The sequence below is a fragment of the Equus asinus genome, chromosome 11, assembly GCF_041296235.1.
Source record: "Equus asinus isolate D_3611 breed Donkey chromosome 11, EquAss-T2T_v2, whole genome shotgun sequence".
Taxonomy (NCBI): domain Eukaryota; kingdom Metazoa; phylum Chordata; class Mammalia; order Perissodactyla; family Equidae; genus Equus; species Equus asinus.
The window spans coordinates 54,724,764-54,752,074 of NC_091800.1; the positions used below are offsets into that span (position 1 = coordinate 54,724,764).

General features: G+C 37.9%; 1 long non-coding RNA gene across 1 annotated transcript; it reads right to left on the reverse strand.

Annotated features, from left to right (window-relative positions):
* Window positions 1–1,038: 1,038 nt before the first annotated feature.
* LOC139046507 (uncharacterized) lies at window positions 1,039–27,311 on the reverse strand. Its single transcript, XR_011506615.1, has 4 exons — window positions 27,162–27,311; window positions 26,720–26,921; window positions 22,658–22,726; window positions 1,039–2,678 (listed from the first exon to the last, which is right to left on the reverse strand). It is a non-coding gene; the product is annotated as an uncharacterized lncRNA (long non-coding RNA).

Genomic DNA, 27,311 nt, shown 5'->3' on the forward strand with positions numbered 1-27,311 from the left:
CCCAAACAAGTTTCCAACATCACACTTGCCTCTTCCTGTAACTGGGGCCACCTAATTGTCACTTACAGTCTCAACTCCATTGAAGTTTCTAACGCTTATCTTAACCTTGTTGAGTAAGAATTTCAGTCTGGTCTATAAGGCCATTCTTGTTGTCGTTCAACACTCTTCTTTGACCCAGTACTGGAAACTAGGTTTTGGTCTCATTCTGAGAAGCATAGTTTCCATTTGTGAGAATTCAACTCCAATCTTGTTCCTAACATTCAGGGTCCTATTACCTCTCTCTACCTATATCTCTCTCCTTGCTATTGCCAAACTCACTTCCACCTAAAAAGGTCCTAGAGGTTCATTCCCAAATCCCACCTACAGGCTTGGTCTTTTGTTCTGAGAGACATCCCTGTTGCTGATGACTGCCCTCCTAGTTTTCCAGGTTTTCTAGCTTTCTGAAGATTGGATCCTTCAGCTGTGGCCAGCTGTTGCTAGTCCTGCAGCTGTATTCTGATTGCCACGTTGGTTTAAAGTAATATCCTTCCAGAACTTGAACTGAGCATTGTCATCTATTTAAAGCACCACACACATTTTTGTAATTTAGGAAAATGCAATAATGTAAAGCTAAATGGAAATTTTGTGAAAGCTTCATTTTGCTTTAAAGAGTCAAATTTGTGAGCTCTCTATTTAACTACGGCTATTGAATGCCACAGTTCATAATGTCATAGGTTTTATTTTTTTAAATATTTCTGTCCTTATTTCACACATCTCTTTTTAAGAGGGAAGTTGAGTGCATAAAGAATTTGCAAGAATAAAGTATTTAAAATTTAATGGTTTCAAAATAAGCTTTCCTCCTAAAACACTATTAGCCATAGACAAACTTTCAGCTTTATATTCTTTTCAAAAAGATCTGTATTTTAGCATATATTAGTTTTTAAAATATATCAAGGTTTCTATTCTTTCTTAAGCAGAATCCTTGATTGAGCATTTGATGGGTTATAGATTTTGTTTTTAAAAATCTGACTCTGTTAAATAAAATAGAAAAACAAATTAAAGATGAAACTTTAATATATTGTAAGTTAAAAATATATGACCATTATCCAGATACGACAACTACAAAGAGAGAAAAGTGTGAGTTTCTCTTTCTTTTTTTAAAGCAATATAGGCAAAGCTTTTCACAACAAAATACACCTGGAGACATGCTAGGTAACAGACACCCTACCCGCTCCAGCCCATCCCAAATTACTGCAGGTGTGAAGCACATCCTCTTCTCACGCCTCCCGTTGGAGAAGAAAGAAACATTTATGTATAGTAAGAGAAAAATAAAGTTCTCTTCTTCTCCTATTTTCTTTTCTCTCCTGTTGCTACTTCTCTCAGATGTTGTAATTAGCCCAGTCTTCACCACAACAGATCAGGGAAGCCATCACAGTGAGCTCAGGGGGCCCTTTCCCTAAGATAGCTTTCCCACTACATGCCACGTGCCAGATTTCTGCCAATAGAAAGTAATTCTTTTGGGTAAGGCATTGTATTTCCAGGAATGACTTATAATAATTATATTTTTAAAATTTTGTCTGTCAAAGTATAAGACCTTAAGGCCCTAAAAGGTGAGAGAGAGGAACTTTAAATGGGCTAAGAGACAGAGCTAAAGCAGAAAGGAAAAGGAGACCTAGATAATATTCCATTGAGAAGTGCTACAGAGAGAACATGCAGGCAGCAGGGGACACAGAAGGACAAAAGGGTCTCTTTCCTTCTTTTCTTTCCTTTCTTACCCCCTTCAGCCTGAACTGAGTGGGTGGCCCCCAGGACCACCCAATCACTCCAGCACATTCAGGCTTTTCACAGCCAGGTGGTCGCAAGTGAATTTCTATCCTTATAACTCTTTTGCTTTATTCTCCATCTTTAAAGCAAAAGTCCAGAGAATACAAAGAAACTCCATCTTATTACTTATGTTTCATGCTTTGATATTTTAAATTACAGTAATAGAAAAGAAGTTGGAACCCATAATTATTTGAAAAAAGTGAGGGGAACAGAACGAGATCTTTACCAGGCTCGTGTCAAGACATAACATGCTTTGCAATTTCTAAAAATGGAAAATTAGAGTGCATTGCACATATCTTTATATCATTATAATAGCTGGCTCTTTTCAGAATATGCTTTCTAAACATTTATTTCTTTGTAAGCACTTTTGCTTTAAAGTAATGTCCTTTCAGAGCTCATATTGAGCATAATATATATCTTACAGCACTTGGCATATTTTCTGTCTTAGAAAAATGTAATTGATGTAACATGAAATGGAAATTAAACACTAAATGAAAATTGTGGGAAAGACTTATTTTTGTCTTGAAATGTCAAAGCTGTGAGCTAGTTGAGGGCATGCACGTACTTGATGGCATGGTTAGTGCCATATGCGATTTTGAGGGCATTACATTTATAATCATCACAGTGACCAATGAGGCAGGCACTATTGCTGTACGCATTTTACATGTAGGGAAACAGAAGAATTGAACTATTCATCAGGAGTCACTGAGCTGAGGTTTGAACACAGGCAGTCCAGAATCATAATCAGGAGAGGTACTTTATGTCACCTCTTTGTAACAATCTTGTGACCATGGAGAAAGGAGTATTCAAGGATGATCCTTATTTCATAACGAACTTCCTCTGAAGTGAATAGAAATGTCCTCTTCCATTCAGCTCTATAGGAAAAGGAGAAAGGCAAGAAAAATGGACCAAAGTTTATCATCATTTTCTCTGATATATATGCACATTTAGCCCATTTCCCTGATGTTTCTCTAGTCATTACATATATGCGTGTGCCTGTAGTGGTCCAAGTTCAGCCCAGCCCTGTGATGTGGTTGTGTCTGGGTCTGGTTGGGGGGCTGGGGCGGGGGGCGGTTCTTGCATAACAGACTGGAGAACTTCCTGGGAAAGGACTTCCCAGAGGCAGACAAGATAGCTAGTTCAAAACAAAATGAAACAAAAAGCCTTAGCTCGTGACAGAGAGGGACAGTTGCAAATACAGCACGAGGTTTGTGCCAACTTCATTCATTTATCTTCTGGCCCAGACCCTCCTGGAATCATGTCCACATCCTGTGAGGGCAGTGGGGCTGTTTCAGCAGGAACTTTGTGAGACTTCAGGGCATGGGAAGTGCTGCTTTGATTCTCCTCCCTTTCTGAGAAAGGCGTTCTCTCTCCAGTGGGTACAGAACCCCATGTGACATGCTGACACAGGATGAGTCAGGCAGCACGTGCCATTGGTGCCTCCAGACGAGTACATTGGTGGCGGCTGCCCCAGGATGATGGCATGCTGCCCAGTCAGAGTTGGGATGGAGAAAGAACCATGCCTTGCTTCAAATTAAATTTCATCTATTAAAAGATATGTGCTGTTGAGGATGGCCCCATGGCCAAGTGGTTAGATTTCCTTGCACTCCACTTTGGTGGCCCCGAGGTTTGCAGGTTCGGATCCCAGGTGCAGAACTACACCATTCATCAGCCATGCTGTGGAGACATCCCACAGACAAAGTAGAGGGAGATTGGCACAGATGTTAGCTCAGGGCAAATCTTCCTCACAAAAACAAACAAACGAAAAGAAAGATACATACTCTTGGCCCCAGGCCATGGCGATAGGGGCATTGTACAGGATGGTGGTTAGGAGTGGTGGCGTTGAAGTGAGAAAATGCAGGTTGGAATCCTGAATTTGCCACTTTCCACCTGTGCGATTAGATAATTCACTTAATTACTCCAAGGCTCAGTCTCAGCATCTGTAAAATGGGGGTATTGACAGTTTCTACTTCACAAATTGTTGATTAAATCAGAGATGTGCCAAGAGGCGGAACCAAGGATACTATATAAATACCTTTGTAACCACCTAAATATAACTATTTAAAAATTTAAAAACTGTTCTTATGTATGGCACATGGGCAATACATAACCAGGCAAAGGACTGATCTGGGGCTGTAGACTGTAGTTTGCTGACCCCTGTATTAAATGAGTGAATTACCTGGATGCTGAGCACATAAGGAGTAGTGGCTTATATGACTGTCAGTATTACGTAACGCTCTTGCATTCAGAGCAGATCTTAAAAGCTAATTCAGTGGCTGGTTAAATTATATATCTATCAATGATAGAGAATTTTTATTTTCTCAGCAATAGAACCTCCCCTTATTCCCCTGTTCCCTCAATCCTATGAAGCTTTTTCTTTTCTTTGAATGAAGACTTTGGTAGAATAAAGTTCTGACATAGAAACTCCCAAGAAGCAGTCTTAAGAAACAATAGATGACATGGCTTTTAAGGTGGAAAGGAGCAACTCACTTCTGATTTCCTGTCCTTTTTTCTTTTCTTACTTATTGTGATTTGCCACCTGCAAGTGAAAGCTGCACTGCTCAGTACAACAGACGAAATGATAGAGATTGTGTGTGTGTTAAGGAGATGGAGAGAAACTTGCAATGGAAAACGGCATTGAGGAAAGAGCAAATATGATTTAAATGAAATTTTTAAAATATTACAGTGAAAATTTTTTCTATTTCCCCATAAACTGTCTTATTTGCTTACATTCTATTGAGCCCAATAATTTTTAGGATGAGAGGATAGCGAATGTGGGAAGGGTCTCATTACGGACACAATACAAAGTCATAGTCAACTGTGGAGGCTGGTCACCTGCCCGAGTTTCACGCAGTTTAGTTCAGTGATTGAGAGCACAGTTCAGGAGGCAGACAGAACTGGTTCTAACCTAAAACTTTAGTTTTTTAATGAGCAGTACAAATTGGGAAGGCTACTTGACTCCAACAGTGTAAATAGCTTTATTTGTAAAATAAGTAAAACACTGTTCTGCTCTAGGAATAAATAATGTCCACCAAAACACTTAAAACAGAATCTGCTAAGGAACACATGCCCTTGGAGGGCAAATTATTATTGTTCACCTTAACAAAGCACACTTAGAGACATTAGAGACAATGCCTGTGGAAACTGCAGGTACTGGGGCAAGCGCCTCCTCTGGAGGCAGAGGCTGTGCACTCTACTGGAGGAAGTCAGAGGCAAGAAGACCACAGTGCATGAGCTATCAGTGGTGAATTCTTAAAGTCTTCCATTAAAGTGCACTCAGGAGCCAATGAAAGGAAACCTGTAGCCCTGGGGTCTGGAGGAGTAGCTACAAACAACTCCACAGATGGGATATCAGATGAGAAGAGGTCCCATGTTGAGACTTGCCTGATCCCTCCAGAAGTACCAGTGGTGACTGATAGCACTTGTCTATTGACATTTTGGACTGGATAATTCTTTCTGGTGGAGGCTGTCCTATGCACTAAAGAGCATTTAGAAGCATCCCTGGTTTCTACCTAGTAGATGCCAGTAGCACCCCCTTCAGGTGTGAAAAATGAAAGTGTCATTATCAACATAGCCAAATGTCCCCTGGGTAGCAAATCATCCCTGGTTGAGAGCCATCGATCTATGAGAACAGTTGTAATTCCCTCTGAGGACCTCCAGAAATATCTGCACAGGGTGGACTTTGTGGAAAACTAGAGGCCCTTCAGTAGCAGGAGGGGGGCAAGCTGGCAAAGCACAAGTTGCGCACTGAGGATACAAAACTGAAGGCCGTGTGCACAGGAGAAGGAGGTGTATGGCTCTTTCAGGATGTGTGATTCCTGTTCCAGTCTTAGCATATAATTGGATATTCTGAAGTATATGCTGGGAGGTGTTAGCTCCTGAATCCCGAAAGTCTAGAAGCCTCTCAGTGCCATCTTCAGCCTTTAGAGCCTTTACTCTTGCTGTTCCTTTGCTTGCAAACTTCTTCCCTGAGGACCAGTGCCCCCACAGCCTTTCTTTTTGGCTCTGCCACTACACCTTCTCTGATGGTTAATTGTATGTGTCAACTTGACTGGGCCATGTAGTCAACATTTGGCCAAACATTATTCTGGGTGCACCAGTGAGAGTGTTTTTGGATGAGATTATCAATTGAGTCTGTAGACTGAGTAAAGCAGATTGCCCTCCCTAATGTGGGTGAGCCTCATCCAATCAGTTGAAGACCTGCATAGAACAAAAAAGCTGACCCTCTTTTAAATAAGAGGGAACTCCTCTTGCCTGAACGGTTGAGTTGGAACATCAGGCTTTTCTTGCCTTTGGACTCAAATTGAAATATCAGTTCTTCTTGGGTCGAGAACCTGCCAGCTTTTGGAGTGGAACTTATACCATTGGCTCTCCTTGTCCTCAGGCCTTCAGACTTGGATGGGAACTACACTATTGGCTCTCTTGGGTCTCCAGCTGTTCAGCTGCAGATCTTGAGACTTGTCAGCCTCCATAATCACTTGAGCCAATTCCCTATATAAATCTATCTGTCTATCTATACATACATATATATATATATATATATACATACATACATACATATACATATGGGATACACACACACATATATATTTGGTTCTATTTTGCTGGAGAATCCTAATATACCCTCCTCCTCTTTCCTTGATCATCTCTTCTGCATCTTTTCTATCTCAGCCTAAATACTATCTCTGAGTATCCTTCCCTGAAGCTTTAGACTGATTGGATAACATTTCTTTGAGCTTTAGCCTCTTTAATGGTCTATTGCTTCCTCCAGACTAAAGTTTCCTGAGGCCAGAAACCACATCTTGTTCACTTATGTGTTCCCAGGACCTAGCATGGTGTCTGGCATATAGTCAGCAATTACAAGGTATTTGTTGAATGAATATGTAATTGCTTATCAGGAAATAAGCATGGTTTGAGTAATTTATATTTGATTTAAAAATATCTCTATATTTCAGGAACTAGTTAGGAACAAACTCTATTTTATTAATAAAACACCATTGAAATTATTGCTATTTCTTGGAACCAAAGAAAATGATATCAGATTTAGAAGTAACCTGGATTGTGGGAAAGGATCAAGTAAAACCCACTGTATAATGTGAAAGTTGCAGAGGTCTTACCTCACTTTGAGTAGAATATTGTTCTGTTCTGTATTTTTTAAAGCTTGTGCTTGGAAACTCTTTCCTTCGTTTTATGCCCTGTTGTTTATTGTCCCGCTCTGTGGATTTTTTCATTAGAGGTCTATTTGTGCCTGGTTTGCCCTGAGGTGAAGAATGATCCAGAACTCTCATTTGTCTCTGTTACTACGTATTATTACTTGGGAAACGTCAAGGCAAATGCCCTATAAATAAATAAAATACTCCAGAAGTTTTAGCTCTTGCTGTTAGGCAGTAGGGAGAAAGAGCAAATGTTTAAGAGATAGCCTTAATAAAAAGCTGCCGTTTTCCTAGTGTGGGAGAAAAAGGCTATTCTTCTGCAGCATATGGAATTTGGCATTGAGGATTAATAAAATGTTATTGAGTCTAACTTTGTTATCTGTTTGTAACAATGGTTATTTGGTTTTATCATAGCTTGGCAGCCTCAGTTCTATTGGGCTTAGTGTACACATTCAGCTATCAAATAATAAATTAATCTACTGAAAGGAGTCTAATCTTTTATTAGGGGAGGCTAGGCAAAGCTGATTCATTTTCCATTGCTCCGGGGACCCATTTTTGGTTAATCTCTCTTTGATTTCCCCAATCGTGTGGAGTATTGGTAAAATCCAGTCAGATTTACCTTCCTCTAAACTCCACATGAGGAAACTCAGTTATTCTCAGACACTGGTGAATTGCCTACCAGGTACACTCTTTGGGGTAGGGTATGGGGAGGTTCAGGCTGTTTATATCTTCTGTGCAGCTCATGGCTGACACGTAAATGTGGAGATTGTCAAGACAAGGAAGATAGTGTAGTTATTTGGAGCAATTACTGAGTGCACTTTCTTTTTTTTTCTCCCCAGAAGTGTTGAGAATTGAGTGTTCTGGTAAAAGTGAGCATCCTTGACAAGAGAGACTCACCACACTGTCCTTCATGTGATACGTAGACTATCATAGTACTTGCCATACATGGCTTGCCAATTTTCAAATAATTAAAATCTTAGGGCTCTAAAGACACTGTTCCAGTCATGTAATACGTGGTAGCTGTTCACCAAAGATGGTGCCTAATGAAACTTGCTCCCAATATCCATGCCCTTGTGCTGTCTCCCTCACATTAAAGCTTGGTTGATCCTGTGACTTGCTTTCCCAATAGAATGGGGTAGAAGTGGTGATGTTTTTGCATCTGTGAAAGCCTGAGCTTTGTTCTGAAGAAGAGACCACATGGAAACACTATGCAGAAAGGTCACATGAAGAGGAGACAGAAGAACCATATAGCTGAGCCCCAGTCAACCCACAGAATCAGGAGAAATAACAGAATGATTGCTGTTTTAGGCCACTAGGTTTTGAGATAATTTGTTGTGCAGTCATAGATAACCAAAGTAGGCACCCTAAAATAGTTTAGTCGTCTTATACTGTAGCTGAAGAAACCCAAGGCCAGAGCAGTGAACTCATTTGATCAATGTTACGAAGTAACTTAGAAAAAATACTGGGATTAGAACACACATCTCTGGATTTCAAGTAAGATATCTGTTCTCTTTACTATGCTGAGTTGTTAAATACATGAACTCTTAAAACATCTCTGTGACCCAGAAATTCCACTTCTGAAAATGTCTCATTAGGAAATAATAAAGAGAAAACATTGTGTCTAAAGATGTTCATCACAGCATTATTTATAATAATGAGCAATTGGAAACAAAACCAGCTGTAAATCAAAACATAGAGGCACAGTTAAGAAGTCTGTTGTCTTTACACTCAAAAAAATAACATACAGCCATTAAAAATAATGCTTATGAAAAACACATGATACAATGTTCAGTGAAAAAAGTAGAGCACAATGAAAGCAGGACATAGAACGCTTTATGTAAGATCTCTAAAAATTAGGGGGTTTTTTATCCTAAAGACTAGACCGAGAAAGCACATTGAAAAGATATCACCAAAAAATTAACCGTAATTATTAAGAAGTAATAAGAGTAAAAGACATTTATTTTTTTCTGTGTTATTGCTATATTTTCATAATAGGTACATATATTGGAAAAAATAAATGCGTACTGGAGAGTAAACTATGTCAACTTTAATCTAATGTATTTTGATTATTTAAAGGCACTTTTGGATTTTCAACGTCCTTTGAGCAATGCTTGTCATTTTACAGTGTTCTGTGCCGACAGAGCAGAGAAGGAATCGTTTCTACACGCTTCATTGCTTCTCCTATGGGTTCTTTTCTTAATATGATCCTGATGTCAGCTTAATTTAATTTACATTTTTCTTATAAAAGAATGGAACAAAATGAAATTCCATTCTAGTTATTTATATTCTTTGCTTTTTTAAAAAAATTCTACATAATCAGAATTATAAATAGTATTTAAATGCAAAATATATGTTGTTCCCTATATGAGAAAATTAAAATATTAAATGATTACTTTAACTTGATATTCCTCGTCCTATTTTCCATTTCCAGTTTCTAAACTTAGAACAGATTAGTTCAAAAATGAAGACTGAGGGATCCTCAGAGAAGAAGTTACTGCTGTTGTAAGCTGTGACTAGCCTCTTAGGGCTTCAACTAAGCTACAGGTAAAGTTTCCACTTAAATACCTATGCAACAAACCCGTTTCTCAAATGGTTTCTTTTTAGCTCTTAAATATTATAGTTGGTACGATATGTTGGATAATAAAACATCAAAAGTAAAGCTATTTTTATTTGTTAGCAATTATTTTAACATGTGAAATATGATTAAGACTTTTAAAAATCTAATTTAAATGTTCTAAACCAACTTTTAAATATTGATCCTCAAGTCCAATCTTTTACTGCTTTTACTACAGTTTTAACTCCGCTGGTGCCTGACTGTAACCCAGAACAGGTTCAAATACAGTTCAAATACCTAAAAGACTGATCACTTGAAACATAACACTAAGCAAGTAAAACAGGTAAGGAGTTCCACTCCTTCTCACCTCCACTCATCTCCACTGAAACAAAGCACATTAAATGTATGTGCTTTATTAATTTTATGTGTCGCTAGAATTGGCAAGAGTGTTTTTCTCCCTGACTTTTAGGATCATAACTATCAGAGATGGTTGAAGTTTCTGGGTACTTTCTCCTCTAGATAAATAAAGAATAACATGTAGTAATTTGGAAAAAGTAAATGAATCTATATAAACCAGCATAATTACTTATTTACAGTTAACTCATTTTGAAGGTTACAGGCACTATTCTCAAAAAGATTACAAACTAGTGAGAGAAAGATATGTAAAAACATTGCATAAAAATAAGTCATTCTAATATGATAATCTGTGATGAACACTTAATTCAGATATATACAAAGCAGTGGTTATACAGATATAAAATATTTTAGTGTATGTCATCAAGGCATTCAAGAAAAAATATCTCTCTGTTCTAGAACATATGAACATATTCTGAGTTTGAAATAATCGCAAATGCATCTTTGTTAGCCATTAATCTTATGTTTAAACATAATCTAATCTTTTAGAATAAAGGTGTTTCCACCAATAGCTTATGAAATGTATGAGATTTCATCTTTGGATGACTTCAAATTTGATCAGCAGCCTGAAAATTATATATAAGGAAATTAAATATACTTTATTTAACCAATTTATGGTTTACATTTATTCTCTTTTCTTAGTAGCCTACATCAATTCTGCACATCACTATATATATAATAAGTTATTTATCAAAGAAAATATTTGCCAAAAGTTGTGGAGACTGGACATGACACTCTAACAACTTCCGGTGTCTGACTGGTTCTTTTCCCTTCCAGGAGAACTGCCGTCCACAGTGGGGTGAGTCCCTGAAGCCACGTTTGTAATACATGACTCTACCCCTCACTACAGATAACTGGAAAGTAGGGAAACGTATGCTCAGCTGTGCCAATTATATCCTCTCCCCTGATTTTGGAATGGGACCTCAGCATTTCTGATCAATCATGGGTGTCGAACGTTGAAGGACATGCAAACTTAACGTCCCAGGGCTGAATGGGAGACTGAGGGAATACTTTGGGTACCCACTTTGGGAAAATATGGACTGAGAGATAAAGAGAGAGAACTGGTCTTTAGCAAGAAGCAGGTTTACTACGAACAATTGGAAAAAGGTAGCTAGATTTTCACTTCTAGAGAACAGCCTTTGTTCCTAAAAGCTTCCCCTTTCTAGCCCTCGCTCTTGGTCAGCCTGGCTGTGCTCCTGTTACCACAGTCTCAGAGATTACACTGATTTTTATAGTATTTTCTCTTCTTCTTAACTCACTATGTTTGAGTCTCTGGTTCTTGCCACCCAAAAGCCTCATCTAGGTCAATAATTTTTTTCTAATTTATAGCAAAGCGTAAATGCCAATTTCGCCAGTGGTATTTCATAGGAGACATTAGGCTCTTTGGTAGATTGTAAACTTTTAAGAACAGGGTCCTTATCTTACCAATTATTCATAGGTCATAGCAGAGTGCATAATATAGAGTAAATGCTCCACAAAAATGTGCTCATTAAATCAATACGGAGGGTTAAATGAGAATTTGGCATATCCACACCATCCATTTTGTGATTTTTCCCAATGATTTTTGATATCAGTGGATTGCTTTCACATTTCTTCACTTGTTTCTTTACATTTGTAGATGAACAGTATTTACTCTTAGCTTGAAGAAGAAATATCAAGCGTGCTGGCAAATGAACTCTAGGTAAGGCTACGTATCTGACAATTATTAAGTACTGGCTTGAACTTTGTCTGGGACATCAGCCAAATATCAGTTGAACAATTTTTAATGCTTTAAGATAATCTGATTATTGATTGTTCTTTCTGTGTCTCATTCTTGCCTTTTGTTCTGCGTTTTCTCAGTTGATTGGAACTTGTAGAATGACTGTACAACTGACTCGTGCGGCTGACTCTAAAGTGTCGATGTCATTAAGCCACACAGGATGGAGGGTTTGTGTTCTCATTTAACTTCTAACCTGGATGTTTCTAAGGGTCGTGAAAAACAAAGAGCCCTATAGGCTACTGCAGTATTCAGGGCCCTTCCCCACCTTGCAGCTTTCATAGATACCTCAGCTGAAGTTTGTCGTAGATCAAATGAACTGAATGGATGAGATTTTCTTTCTCCCAGAGTGAGAAGTCATTATCTTCTGTAGAGAATTCAGTCAGTAACAACCAGAATTGAAGGCTCTGCAACATTACTCCCTCTTCTCTTTTCTTTTTGATTGAATAAATCGTGGTTATGACAATTCATCCATTTTCACTTTGATCCAGATCTTCATTGAATCATGCTGTACTGTTTTCCACAAATACTAATTTTTCTGCAGCCAGAGGTGGAAATAGAGGCCATAGGGAAGGAGATGGAAGCAGACAAGGTCAGAGGAGGAGGGGAGAGTATTGAATTTTACTTCTTGAAGTGTAGAGAATCCCTAGAGAAGAGCAACAGAGACTAATGGAGGGATGTTTTGCAATTAAGGAATCAATTCAGGACTGGGCTGGTGGCATGGTGGTTGAGTTTGTATGCTTTGCTTTGGTGGCCCCAGGGTTCGCGGGTTTGGAACCCCAGGTGTGGACTTACGCACCGCCCATCAAGCCATGCTGTGGCAGGCATCCCACATATAAAATAGAGAGAGATGGGCATAGATGTTAGCTCAGGGCCAATCTTCCTCAGCAAAAGAGGAGGATTGGTGGCAGATGTTAGCTCAGGGGTAATCTTCCTCGAAAAACAAATCAATTTTTTTTCACTTTTCGTCTGCTCTCAAACAGTAATTGTGATCCTCTATCTTTATACATTCATGTGTTTTGCTAAGTAGTCAGGGAAGATGCATTAACATTGGTATATCAATGTTGAACAAGATGAAAGATGTTGGGGTCAGCCCTGGGGCTGAGTGGTTAAGTTTGAGCACCCCACTTTGGTCACCCAGGGTTTCACCAGTTCAGATCCTGGGCATGGACCTAGCACTGCTCATCAAGCCATGCTGAGGCAATGTCCCATATAACAGAATTAGAAGGACCAACAACTAGAATATACAACTATGTATTGGGGGTTTTGGGGAGAAGAAAAAGAGGGAGATTGGAAACAGATGTTAGCTCAGGGACAAGCTTTAAAAAAGAAAGAAAGAAAGAAAGATGTTTGTTAACTTGTGCTGAATTAGTTCCGGCTTATTTTGTCCATGAAAGTCAAAATCAAAGACGACATTTTGGAGCTGGAAGGGACTTTAGTAATTATATAATAATTATTAATTTTGTCATTAATATTAACATTTGTTTCAATGCCATCTTATCCAAACATCACATTTCATTTCATATATGAGAAATACAGAGAAGGCTTCAAGATGAAAAAACATTAAAGTCAATTGAAAGTAATACAAGGCTTCAAGATGAAATAATGTTAAAGTCAAGTGAAAGTAGCCAAACCCAGATTTTTTTAATTGGCCCCCTCCACTGTACATGACAATGATATTTCCTCAGATTTTTGGAGGTTTATTGGCCAAGACTGGTATACGTGGTATATTTCTATGTTTACCTGAGTGCACAGCATTAAATATTCCTGAGTCTTGGAATTTGCTCCATTAAGGATGAATTCATTATCCTGAAATTAATCTACGAATTAATTCTGCTAGTTTGCGTATTTGTTCATGTTAGACACTTACTCTGGTTTCTAGAAGAAGAAATCTGATTGAAAAAGAATGTGTGTGAGGAAGCTGAATAATAGATCATTAGAAAATTCTACGTGTACTTTTCTTTTGCTGCTTCCTGTCATTAAAAATAAGTTTCGAGATTTTTGGCTAAAGAACTATAAGTGAGAATAAATATTTAGAAAGAAAAGTTTGAATTAACTTAAACTTCTTGTAAGGATATTTATTTCAAACATAGGAACTCAACATCCATTCCAGGTAAAATCTGGAATGGATATTTAAATGAATATGAATATTTAACAAATAATTAATAATCCATAATTATCACATAGATTACCTAAAACACTTGGAAAAGTCATATCAGACTGAGCTCAGGTCCGTCTTTCATGGGCTTACCTGACTGAATAATCAGGAATATATAGCAGATATATGACAAATGTGTAGAACGCATAGAGGCATTAGCAAGGCACTTGATAAATTTTCTTATGGGATTTTAGTGGAAGAGATTGGAAAGTATGGACTAGATTTAAAACAACTAAATAGATTCGAGAAGAGTTGAATGATTTTATTTAAAAATTGTTCACATAATAATAATCTAATAACTATCATTTACTGAACACTTACCATGTGCCACATGTTGTACTAAACACATGTGTTATCTCATTTAATATTTAATGTAAACTATGAGAGGTATATTCCAGTTTTACAGACAAGGAAACTGAGGGTTAGAGAGTAAGTAAACTTTGCCAAATTCACTCAATAAGCAAAAGGAGATGCCAATATATGAACACAAGAAGTTTGACTCCAAGACCATACTCGCTACCACTAAATTAATATAATCTTAGTGGAAGAGTCTCGTGTTAACCTTGGCTTTACTTACTTCAGTTGAATTATTCTCCTTGAATGAAATATAGAGGACATACTTCAATGATGTAATTGTATTGTCATATAATTTTAACCTATTGGTATGAAATTATGAATCATTTATTTGTATTGCTGGTAGTTTTGCTTAATTTATTCCATTAATAACATTTCATTGGGCACTTGTACTTTGAATGACAGCTTCGGAATCTAGAATGATATTGAAAACTGGCATTATTTGGTCGAAATGAACAAGATGAAATTTAACCAAGATAAATGTAAGAACTGACCCTTGGATCCAAGAAAGAAAAGTGAGAACACCTGAGAGAAGCAATGTATGTGGCTTAGCTTGTGCGGTACTGTGATTTATCATGAGAAATAAATATTTGGTCTTCCTCCCAGGCACCCAAGTCTCAGAGCTCCTAAAACCCTTGGAATTTCAAAAGTGGTGACAGCCACAAAAGCGTCTTTTGTTATGTTAATGAGGTGACTTCTTGGAAAGCCTCTAGATAACCTAAGAATGGGGAGCTGGTTGCCAGGGGAACCAATGGAGTGATTAGAGGGTCAAAACTTACAGTCCAATCCCCTTGACCCCCTGGGAGGGGAGAGGGGTTGAAGGTTGAAGCAATCACCAATGGTCAATTATTTAGTCAATCTTGACTATGTAACGAAACCTCCATAAAAACTCAAAAGGACGGGAATTGGTGAGCTTGCAGGTTCGTGAACACGTGGAGGCGCTCAGAGAGCAATGTGCCTGAGGAGGGCATGGAAGTTCCCCGTTCCCCATACCTTGCCCTACGCATCTCTTCCATCTGGCTGTTCCTGAATTATATCCTTTTATAATAAACTGATAATTTGGTAAATAAAGTGTTTCTCCGAGTTCTGTCAGCTGCTCTAGCAAATTAATCCAACCCAAGGAGTGGGTCGTGGGGACATCCATTTATAGCCAGTGAGTCAGAAACACAGGTAAGATCTTGGACTTACTACTGGAGTCTGAAGTGGGTGCAGTCTTGTGGAACTGAGCCTTTAACCTTTGGGATCTGATGCTATCTCCAGGTAGATAGTGTCAGAATGAATTACTTGGTCAGAGTTAATTGCTTGGTGGTGTAGAAAAAAGCACACATTGGAACATGTGTGAAAAAGACTTTGAGGTTTTGGCTTGTAGTAAGTTCCAAGAGAGGCAACACTTTAAAGTGGGTGCTCAGAGAACTCTGTGATCACAGTGTATTAATAGAACAATAGAACAATGAAGGGGACAGTGCCAGACTGTTTTGCATTAATCAGAACACCTCCGGAATTTTGTATTAAGTTCTAGGTGCCATAAAGCATAAGGATATTTGTCCATATGAGATTGCTAAAAGAGTTAAAATCATGTCAGAGAGAAAATAAACAAAGAATATCCAGTTAGGGGGATAGCATTATAACTGTCTTTAAAGATTAAAAGATTTTCCAAGTGGAATGTGGCCAGGAACTCGTATACAAAACATAGAGTTTAGTTATCAATGGATGATAACTAAAACAAAGCTTTCTGTTTTAACGTGAGGAAGATATTTTTAATGGCCTGGTTTGCCTCATTAGGAGATGGGTGTTTAGTCCTAAAGTCATTTCAACAGGCAGAACAAGCAAACAACAGAAATTTGGTGAGCAAATACAAGCCATCTCATTCCTGAGAAAACTCTAAATTATGTGGTAAATCTACAACCTTGGCTAGGGAGAGCAGAAGTGCTGACAGTTTTGCAGACAATCTCAAAGGCAGCCAGCGCAGACTGACTTCTACGGGCAGTTCTATGTTGTTCAACCTACATAATTTGCTGTTGTAAAACATTTTGCATATTTAAAGATAGGGTTTTAGAAATATTTTTCCGGAATAACTGTGGTCTGCTTTAATGAAAATTTCTTCGTACCTAGACTTTATATAAATTAAAAAATGAAAACAAAGTAGTTCTTAAAACATAACTGAAAAATATTAAGTGCGTATCTTATTTCTCCCAGTCCCAATCTGGTCCCTAATTATTATTGTTTATTAATTTTTTGTTGAATTAAAATGAATCAGTAATAGTAAACAGCATCTGCACAGGAACGTCTGGGAACCACAGAGTTTCCTTCCTTTTATTTATTAGATAGTCACATAGCCTTTGGCGTATCCATCTACTAGAGTCCTTGAAAGCAATGTCTTCATGGTGTTTTGAGTAAGAGAATGGTTGCTGTCCACTGTGGTTTGATCCTCCTCTTAAGGAGCACACATTACAGCTATGCTTTTTTAGAGAAAAATATGAAAAAGTGGTTTGTCTTGTGACTTTTTGACTTCTCCTCATCCCCTTCCAGCCACAATCTCCCTCCTTCCAGACCCTGAGACTTGAATGTATAATTGCAGCCTGTTGTCTGCAGAGTAATTATAGCCTAATTTGACTTGTTGCACAGCAGGATAACAAGAGTACTGGCTGTCAGGCGGGGTCAGAGGTCAGCCATCTCCCCATGGACTGCGGCAGTGGCTTCATAGGATTCTCTGGAAGACTCTTAGCTATGGGACGAGTCTGCAGCTGTCTGTGTGTCTCTTCAGATGATTCCTTGGATGAAAACATGGACTGTTTTCAAGACAGAACATCCCAGCATGCAGTTCGACTTCTTGTTTTCTTATCAAAGACATGGCAAACATTCTGAAGTGAAAGGAGCTATTTTCTTGTGCTTTCCATATACATTTCAAGTGGAATATGGACATAAACCAGCATTAAAATATTACATCTATTTTCCTTTATATCCTTGAGATTTTAACATGATATTTAAAAAGAATATTAAATCAGCATTAGGATGGAAACTCCTGTGTGTAAATAGGAGAATAACTTGGATGCAAATAAATGAATTGCATTCAGACTGAAAATCCTATAGACCTTGTAAATAAAGGATCATAAAATCACAAAGTGGAAAACAAAAAGCACATCATATGTCAGTTAACTTAATCTTATATGTAATAAAAGAATATTCTTTAAATAACATTTCTTATGTCTTGTCTAGTCTGAATTTAAGTCTCTGATGGGATGTAACTCAGATATATTTCTAGAGAGAGAATATTTTAGTATTATTGAAAGATCTTCCAATCCGATTTTCAAATATTTGAAATATTTAATATAATTGATCTTCTCCAGACTTTAGGCAGATGTACTGATCTAATTCATGGTAATTTCAATGAATAAATCTAATAGAAAATATAACCGAGAATTTGCTCAACAAATTTGTAAATATTACTAAACTAAGTAACAATGTTAATGTTCTAGAAACCAGGAATAATATACAAGATGACTAAGAAAATTGGTTAATCTAGAAAAGATGACGTTTAGTAATGGTCAATACAAGGTAGATGGGGGACAAAAAAGATTAAACAAATATAGTAGGGGGGATAAACCAAATTTTGTTGTCAATGCACTAACTAAAAGGTATGGATAAAAGGCTTTTATGAAATACGGCTGTGTGATATCATGACCGACCAAATGTATTAGATACCAGGAAGCATTCCTACTGCTCTGCTTTACAAAAGGAGAATGTCGTGTTTCATTTCTGTTACTCCATTTCAATGCATTACTCCTGATGGGGAGCTGTGGTGCACTTAGTCAGAGTTTGGGGCAGAACTTTAAACCCTAGAAAGCCAGGAGGGCATCAGAGAAAAGTTATTTTTAGGTTACGAGGCTGAGGTGAAAACATAGAAATCAGGATGTGGTACAATACTGAGTAGCAAACAGGAAGTGAGAGCAGTAAGAAACATCGGCAGCCTGAGTTAGATTCCATGACAGGGTCAGAGACGGAGGAAATGAGCATCAGGCTGTCAAACCGGAGGTGCTAGCACCAGAAGTCCCAGTGGGTTTGCAGGGGGCCACCGTCCGGTTCTCCGCCTGCAACAGGGGGATTTGAGACTCATGAGAATTTCGGAGATCTGGCCTCCTTCACCTGATCTTTCTGGTTAATCCTAAGAGAACTGCAACCATTTTTATCATTATAATAAAATTTTCCTTTATTGAGGGTTTACTATGTGCCTGAACATAGTATAGGGACTCTTTCATTCATTCCTTTGTTTTATAAACATATGTTGAGCCTAGAATGTGCCTGGTACTGTGATAGTTACTAGGATACAATTGTGAATAAAACAAACGTGGTCCTCACTCTGATAGTAAGGGTGAGACAGCTATTAATCATGTAGTGTATGCAACTTAAATAAATATAAATATACATACAATTAAAAATGTGACGTGTTATTAAAAATTGAAAGGGACAGTAGGAGACCTAGGGGCCCTGACTTGGTCTGAGGAAGTGCTGCAATGTGAAGGACGAGCAGCAAAGAACTGGAGGAAGGGGAGAGAATGGTGCCCTGGACAGAGAACAGTTCTTGCAGGTTGTGAGAGCTAGTGAGGTGCTGGGAAGATTTCCATAAAGCGGGCTGGGGACGTGGAAAGAAGCCAGATCACACAGGGCCTAGCAGAGTATCCTAGGGAGCAACGGGAAGCTGTTGAAGGTTTTCAAGTACCAATATAACACGATCTAATTTTTCTTAAAATAACCCTGGCTGCAGCGTGAAGAATGAGTTGGAACAAATGTAGAAAGTAGTTAAGGGGTCAGTTGCTTTGACTGTCATGAGAAAGACATGGTATAATAATTCATTCAGTGCTCACAGTCTAGTAGGATCCTCATTTTTCAGAAGAATAGACAGAGAATTAGCACGGTTGATTTCCAGAGTCACACACCTACAGCGTGAGAGATTAACTCTTTCATATTCTGTCTTCCTGGTCACATGCGCATTGAAGCAAGACTCATACAAATATAGAACTGGAACAGAGACTTAGATCCTATGTAAATTAATTCATTAATTTACTCAAATAATATTGTTGAGTGGCAATTCTAGGCACAAGAGGATACAATATTGAAAAAGCTAGAAAAAGTACCTCTTCTAATAAAGCTTACATTTTTGTGGATGGAAAATGGAATAGATTAACAAACTAGCTACCTAAATATCAGTGATAAAATGATAGCAATAAAATAGGGTCATAAGATAGGCAATGATGGAAGGCTCCTTTTGCTCAGTGGCACCAGGAAAGGCCTCTTAAAACCAGAATAGAAGAAGCCAGCCTGGCAGAAGGCAGTGGGAAGAGCCTTTCAGGCAGAGGGGATTGCTGGGACGAAGACCCTGAGATAGGGACAAGCATGCCTTCAAATATGGACAAGCAGATTTAAAGGACAGAAAGAACCTCAGGGTGGTTGGAGAACTGTGAGCATCAGGGAGAGTGACAGAGAATGACTTTGAAGAGGTCATCAGGGTCCAGGCTACAGAGGACCTTGTAGATGCAGGGTTTAGAATTTAGTCCAGTTGAATGCGAAGCTGTGGGAAGGTTATTAAAGGAGACAAGGTGAAGAAGACAGGGTATGATTCCAGTTTTAATGAGCACTGTGACTCCACAAGGAAGGTGGGTTGAAGTGGGCTACACTGGATGCTGGGAGACCCTCAGGAGGCTGCCTCACATGCCTCCCAGGTAAGAGATGAAGGTGGCACTGAATAGGTGGCAGCAGTGGAACTGGAAAGAAGTGAATGTTTGAAGCCCCTTTTATTATGGAAAATGTCAAATATATACAACATTAAAGAAAATGGTGAAGTAAAATCTGATATACTCATTACCCACATTTAGCCATTATCAACGATTTCCAATTTTGTTTCTTCTGTACCTCACCAACTTCTTCAGATTAATTTGCAGCAAATATATTATGCCATTTTAGCTAGAAATATTATAATGTAAATCTCTAATAGACAAGGATATTAATTTATACATAAAGGTGAACAATAATTCATAGTGTTATCAAAATATTCCTATCAATGTTCAAATTTCTTTGTCTTATAATTTTTTTTTTTTTTACAGTTTGAGTTAAGCTCCCTACATTCATATATTGCATTTGGTTGATGTGTCTTTTCTCTCTCTCTCTCTCTCTCTGTATCTATCTATTTTATATGTTTGTTTTTCCCTGTAATTTATTTACTGAAGAATTTGGGTCACTTCTTGGAGAGTTGGGTTTTCCTAACTGCATCATAATGTTGTCATTTTGCATATTCCTCTATCCCTTTTATATTCTGAAAACTGGCATTTAGAACTAGAAGTTTAATAGGATTTGTTTGTTTTTTTCTTTTCTTAGGCAAGTGTCATTCCATCAGGTGGCATATAATACCTGACTATCTCTTTTCTTGGTGTTAGCAAAGCAATTGTTGATAATTGTTGCTCAGATACTTTAATTAATTAGTGATAGTGATACCACAATAGTGATAATATAATTCTATTATTCAGAAGTAGATTGTTTTGAAATATATTTTAGAGATAATGTGGCCAAGTCTTGCTGATGGAATTCTGACAGTAGAGAGAAAAAGAGAAATTGAGAACGGCTCCTGTGCTTTTGGCTTGAGAAATTAGGTCGATGGTATTGCCAATTACCGACTTGGGGAAGGCGAGGGAACAGGTTTGGGAGTTGCGAAGAATGAAGCGTGAAGGATTACATACATTATAAGTACCAAAGTGTGTGTGTCAAGAAGACAGTCTAGAAATCAGAAAGGGGATGAGAACTGTATAGCATAGTCAGTGTATACTAGCATCTACAGTCTGAATGAGATTGCCTAGGAGGAAGCATGTAGGAGGAGAAAAGAAGTTTTGAGGACTTTTCAGGAATCCTGAGCAATTGATCCCTATGTAGAATCATGTTGAGAATTGAAGAGAAAGGCAAACCTGTCTCAGGAGTTCTCTTCATGTTCACCAGTATAAACTGGAGAAAAGTATGTCCCCTATTCACCACAGAGGAGAAACACACTAATTTATGCTTATTCGGGCATATGTACTACTAATCCACAAAAGGCAGAACAGGAGCGTGTGGAATACACCTGAGACTTGGACATCAGGAAGAATTTCTTGTTTTTCTGCAAGATAATAACCACCAGAAAGCTCTACAGTGAGAGGCATTATAAACCCCCTCCCTAATGTGGTAGGCAGAATTCTAACTTGGGTGCCATGACCTTTGCCCTTGGTGTTACTCCTACAATTATGCTACATGGTGAAAGGCATTTTGGAGATGTAACTGTGGTTACTAATCTGTTAACCTTACACTAGGGAGATTACTAGGTGAGCCTGACCTAATCACAGGAGCCCTTTAAATGCAGAGTTTTCTCCTGGTGGCAGAAGAAATCAGGGAGATTCTAAGTGAGAAGGATTTGAGACGATATTGCCAACTTGAAGATGGAGGAGGCCACATGGCAAGGAATATGGGTCACCAAGGAAATGAAGACTTCAGTCTGATAACCACAAGGGACTGAATTATGCCAACAAACTGAATGAGCTTGGAAGTGTGTTCTCTACGGAAAGCGAAGAGGTGGAACCAGACCATATGTCTTGAGATTTCAATGAACTCTTCTCTTCTGTGTGCACACAAGCAGCCACAGTCCTGTTCCATCTTCTTCTCTTACTCTGTACTGAAACAACACATTCTTGGAAGCTACATGACTAACTGACATATATTACTTAAACTTGCTTTTGGTGTCGATATAGAGTCATTGACTTAATCTGGAATGTTGTATGAAGAACACCACCTAACATTTGCTCAAATCATTATTTAAAAAAAGTATCCAAAATCTACAATAAGCACAAAATAAGTTTACTATCATCCAGATATGATATTTTGGTGTTCTCTTCCCAGTGCACAGATATGAACATGAGATGAGAAGATATACCTGTCTGGGTGTTACTTAGCATTTAGTTGAGCATATAGCATACTGGGATGTGGTCATGTTCTTGTGTGTGCTATTTTAAACTGATGAATATGTGTGGTTTTAATTTTTTTAAAAAAGAGCCAATGCAGAGCTATGGACTTTCTAATCAATGACATAATTTTGGTGAGAAATATTTACCCACTCGTTGTCTCTATTGTGTCAGAATTTGGTATAACACACATAAGTAGGCAGTCTACATTAAGTAATTTCAAAATCTCTTCCTGGAGGAGACATTATCCAACCATCAAGAAGTGACACAAACTTGTTACTTGTTGAATAAAGTTGCGCTCTTTAACAACACATCAAAGGAAATATATGTGTCCATGGCTGTCCCCCACCCCCTCTCTCCAGCAGAAATGGCAACTATCTACCAATATTCGTGCTTCTTCTTCCAAACTTGTCACTAAGAGGCAGGTGCCTAGTCAAAACCTATATTTCCCAGCCCCTTGTATCCAGGTGTGGCCATATGACTTGTTCTCACCTGTAGACAGTGTGCCTCCTCCGATTTCTTTTCTTCATCTGCCAGCCGTAGGTAGAGGATTCTTGGGCCCTAGAGTGGATGGGGCAGCCACAAGATAGAAACAACGTGAGTCCCTGAATCACCGCATGGGAGACAGCAGGCTCACCAGGTACACCAACAGTTGGCTATTAGGATCTGTCAAGTAAATTTCATTGTGTTAACCAAAGAAATGTGTGTGTGTGTGTGTGTGTGTATGTGTAAAGCATAAATGGTAATAATTCTGCAAAATTTGATATTTACAATCTGAAAGTTTCATACATCTGATCAAAATCCTCTTATAGGACATTAAGATGTCACTAGTACTTCAAACCCAAGTTATAAAGAGAAAAATATAGTAAAATTTGAATTCAATATGGCTTTTATTTGGACAAATAAAGTATATCTTTGCTTGCAATGTGTTCTTTTCAGATCACCACTAGCGCCCTGTGTTTTGTCATAAATAAATTAACCGGTTAACTTTTTAGCTTTAAGTAAAGAATTTCCAAGTTTGTTAAAGCAGTTTTTATCTGTTGTCGATGCCATAACATAGTTAAATTTCAATATACTTTAATAACTATTTGGTCTCTGCAACTAAACATGATGTAACAAGTAATTAAACAAAACTTGTAGTCAACAGGTAACGTTTTCTCCTTACATAAATAATTAAAAATAAATCAATAAACATGCACCATTTAAATAGAAAAAATCAAGAATTTTCTTTAATTATAATGACTATTATGAAAGGTTCTAAATAAACTCTATAATGTCTTTAAAAATAAACTAATCTAAATGAAATATTTTATTTTCTTACTAAAGCCCACTTCTTTTCCATTTACCACACAAAAGCATGAAAAGGTTTTAAAAATTTTTAAGAGAATCCACAAGATTATATAGTATTGTGAAAGAGGCTTAAGAATCAGAAAAAGCGAAGTATGATAGTCCGATAAATTCAAATATATTTTGTTAGACAAGAATGTCTATGATAAGAATTGATAATAGTATAGTATGATGATATACTACTATTTGATTTTCCTTTGGGTTTCATTTTCCGATTCATTTGACCCTCCTCTGAAAGGGTAGGTACCTCCTTAACATGATTTGACTTTGGTCTCTGTAGGCTGGCCTTCCAAACTCCCTCCTTCCCCTCCTTCAATAGTCAATGAGCACTCACTATGGGTCAGACACTGTTCTAAGCCTTGGCATTATCACAGTGGACATGGTTCCTGACTACAAATAACTTTCGTGGGTAAAATAGACGAGTAATAACTAAAGTGGCAATTATAATGCAGTGTGATGTAATGCATGATAGAGAGCGAAAAGAATGATAAGGAAACACACGACAGGAACAGCTAACCCAGTCTGAGGAGGTCAGAAAGACTAAAAGACTAAAAGACTTTCTATGTTGAAGCCTAGTGCTGATGAAGAGTTGGCCAAGTGCAGAGCCGAGGACAGAGTTTTCCAGATGAGAGCACAGCAGGGGTTGCAGAGGCAGTGTAGAGCAGCAAAGTTGAGTTTTTAGCGGGAGCCAGTTCACACAGGACTTTATAAGCCACGTTAGGAAATTTAGACTTCATTTTAGGAGCAATGGGAGCTAAGAAAGGATTTTAAGCAGGAGAGTGACAGTTTGTTTTATGTGGTTGGAAGATTCTCCTGCTGCAGGTGGGGAAAGTGGAGGTGGGCTGTCTGGTTAACAGTTGTGGAAGGAGTCCAAGGAAGAGATAATGGTGGCCAAACTAGGTAGTGGCTATAGATATGGAAGCAGTGGACAGATTATAGAGACATCGAAGGGGTATCAATTGGATTTAGTGACTTTAGAAAGAAGAGGTGGGAGTCAAGGTCATGTACTTTTTAATCACACATTTTAAGATTGAGTGAGTTTCTACTTAACTCTTGAGATCAGGCCCCTTTTTCATGCTAGACCCTCGTCTGATCCCAAGTTGAGGATTTTAGTCCTATGAGTAAAGAGAAAAGTCATCAAAGTCTCTTCATGCTGTCCCATATCTAATCTCCCCCTTAAATCCAGGAACAGGGGAACAGCCCAAGTTTACATTTCAAATAATTCTATTTGTTGTAGTATATGATGGTGCCTCATGCTGGTTAGGTACTAGGAGTTTAAAAGTTCCTCATAATCTGAGATAGTGGATACGATACATCCTGACAGACAAAGGTTTTGTGCAAATTTTTCCCTGCTCCTTTCTGACTCACTCAGTGCTCTCCAATACTCCGTGTAACAGTAACTACATTTTAATGCAGTGACAGCTATGAAAAAATAAAACTATCAGTCATTGTCAAATATTTTATAAATGGAGACAGAGGAGGGGTTCAGTTCTCTGTGTAACAAGGACAGAGGAGAAAGGTCAGTGATATATCATGTGGTATAGGATTTCCCCTTAAGCAATCCTCTGCCAAGACTTGCTCAGAGTGTGGAAGCTTTTGTCTGATCAGGGACTCTTCAGACTGTTCCTCAACTTAAGCCTACAAATATTCAAGTGTCTGCTTCTGGATAGTATTAGAGAAAGGAAAGACTGCCTCTCAAGTGGATTTTGGGAAAGAATTAATTTTTGCTATTTATGAAGGCCAGGCACTAATATTAACAGTTGTTTAACTTATGAAAAATTAATTAGATGACATAAATTATGTATGTGGGAAAAAGAAAATCTATCAATGGGTGGCTTGTGGATTCAGAAGAGCTCTTAAGTTGATAACAAAAGGTATTTTGTGCAGCAGGTCACGTTTAGGGTGGGCTTTTGTTCTTCCTTTGTGCCTGAAAATGGTGAATACCGAATTGTTCTTGTGTAACTCCCTGGTAGTGAGGGAACTAGCCATTTCAATAGAGTTTTTCACTGTGTGCTTGTCTGTGCTTGTCTGCTGTTTGGAAGCATAGAAGGCAATTGACAAAATTTAATAGGAAAGTCAGAGAACTGAAAAGCTTCTAGAAGAACTGGAATGTCTGAATACCGAACCCATGTGCCTAGCAACATGGTGCAGCCTCATAATGAGCCCTTTTCCCAGATCTCTTGAGAAAAGAAAAAACACAGTGACCATGGAAATCAAACCCACACACATAATGTAAAAAGTAACCAGATCTGATACCAAAACAAATTTAGATTTTTTAAAATCTTGCAGAGTCATAAAACATATTTTCTTATGTAGTATCAGTCTGACTTTTAAAGGAATATTTAAATTGTTGTACTTTTTTCTGGTTAATTTTATCTTTTCCATACCAAGACATATAGGCAGTTGCAACATCCAGGAATAGTTGCAGATTAAGGCACAATGTGTTGCAACTATTTGATCTCTCTTTGAAAGACACGTTAAAATATGACTATCAATTATGTCTTTTTAAAAGTTCCATGAATCTATTTTTGGAATAACGTGGGGGTATAATAACTAAATATAAGTAAATGTAGTTTAAAATCAAAATAATTTATTCTAGTTTACATTCTATAATGAAAGGAAAAATGACAAACTATAAGTCAGAAAATACTAGCTATTCTGAGTTAATGATATATTTATCTTTGGTTCCAATCTTGGTAAGTATAATTGGAATCTTTAGTATAAACTAAATCATATTCTTCAGTTAGTATACTTTAGATGATTAAGCACTGATTTTAAAAAAATCAAATTCCTGGTACTATCTGGCATTTTCTACATCTGTTTTCCTTTTACTCTTTTCCTTAATCTTGAAAAAAGATATAGTGTTTTCTTATTTAAAGAAAATAGCTTGATTAACACTAAGAGACAGCCTCTAATAAAATTGGAAGGAATTAATGAGTTTGGCCTGGAATTAGAGAGATTTCTAAAAGGAAAGTTCAAATATACCTTAAGGATGTTCTAAAATCAAGAAAAGACTTTCCTCCACGTATTTTAGAAATCAGGTAGGCATTTATAATCCCAGCTGAGCATGGCATCTTTCATTTAGGGGAAAATTTTCCAAGGGCTTCACTCCAGTATGAAATGTACTATGGTGTGCCACTGATTTTCATGGTGATATTACCCTTGAGATTTTATCTTATCCTTATGGTTCTACAGAAGAAAACTCACGGATAAAAATATTAATTGCAGGGGCTTGCCCCGTGGCCGAGTGGTTAAGTTCGCGCGCTCCGCTGCAGGCGGCCCAGTGTTTCGTTGGTTCGAATCCTGGGCGCGGACATGGCACTGCTCGTCAAACCATGCTGAGGCAGCGTCCCACATACCACAACTAGAAGGACCCACAACGAAGAATATACAACCATGTACGGGGGTGCTTTGGGGAGAAAAAGGAAAAAAAAATAAAATCTTTAAAAAAAAAATTAATTGCAATTTATTTTCAATTCTAAAGACCTCTTTTAATTCGCAAAAGCCCATATATTAACTTAAAACTGAATGACTGAAATGTGTCTCATTATATTCTAGGCATTTGCAGTGTCAAATCTACACAGATGAGGGCACCTGGATACAAATGACCAGACTACCGTAAGACAGAAGCTTAATTATGCTTACTTACATTTTCAAATTATTCTCAACAAATATCTGGGGTAGGTGACGCATCCATCAATGTCTTGACAAGACTCTCATTTCATATTCGCAGTAATGTGCTCCTGTAAACTGCTGTAATAAGGCTTTAACTGAGTTTTTCTTGTGACCTCACTGAACT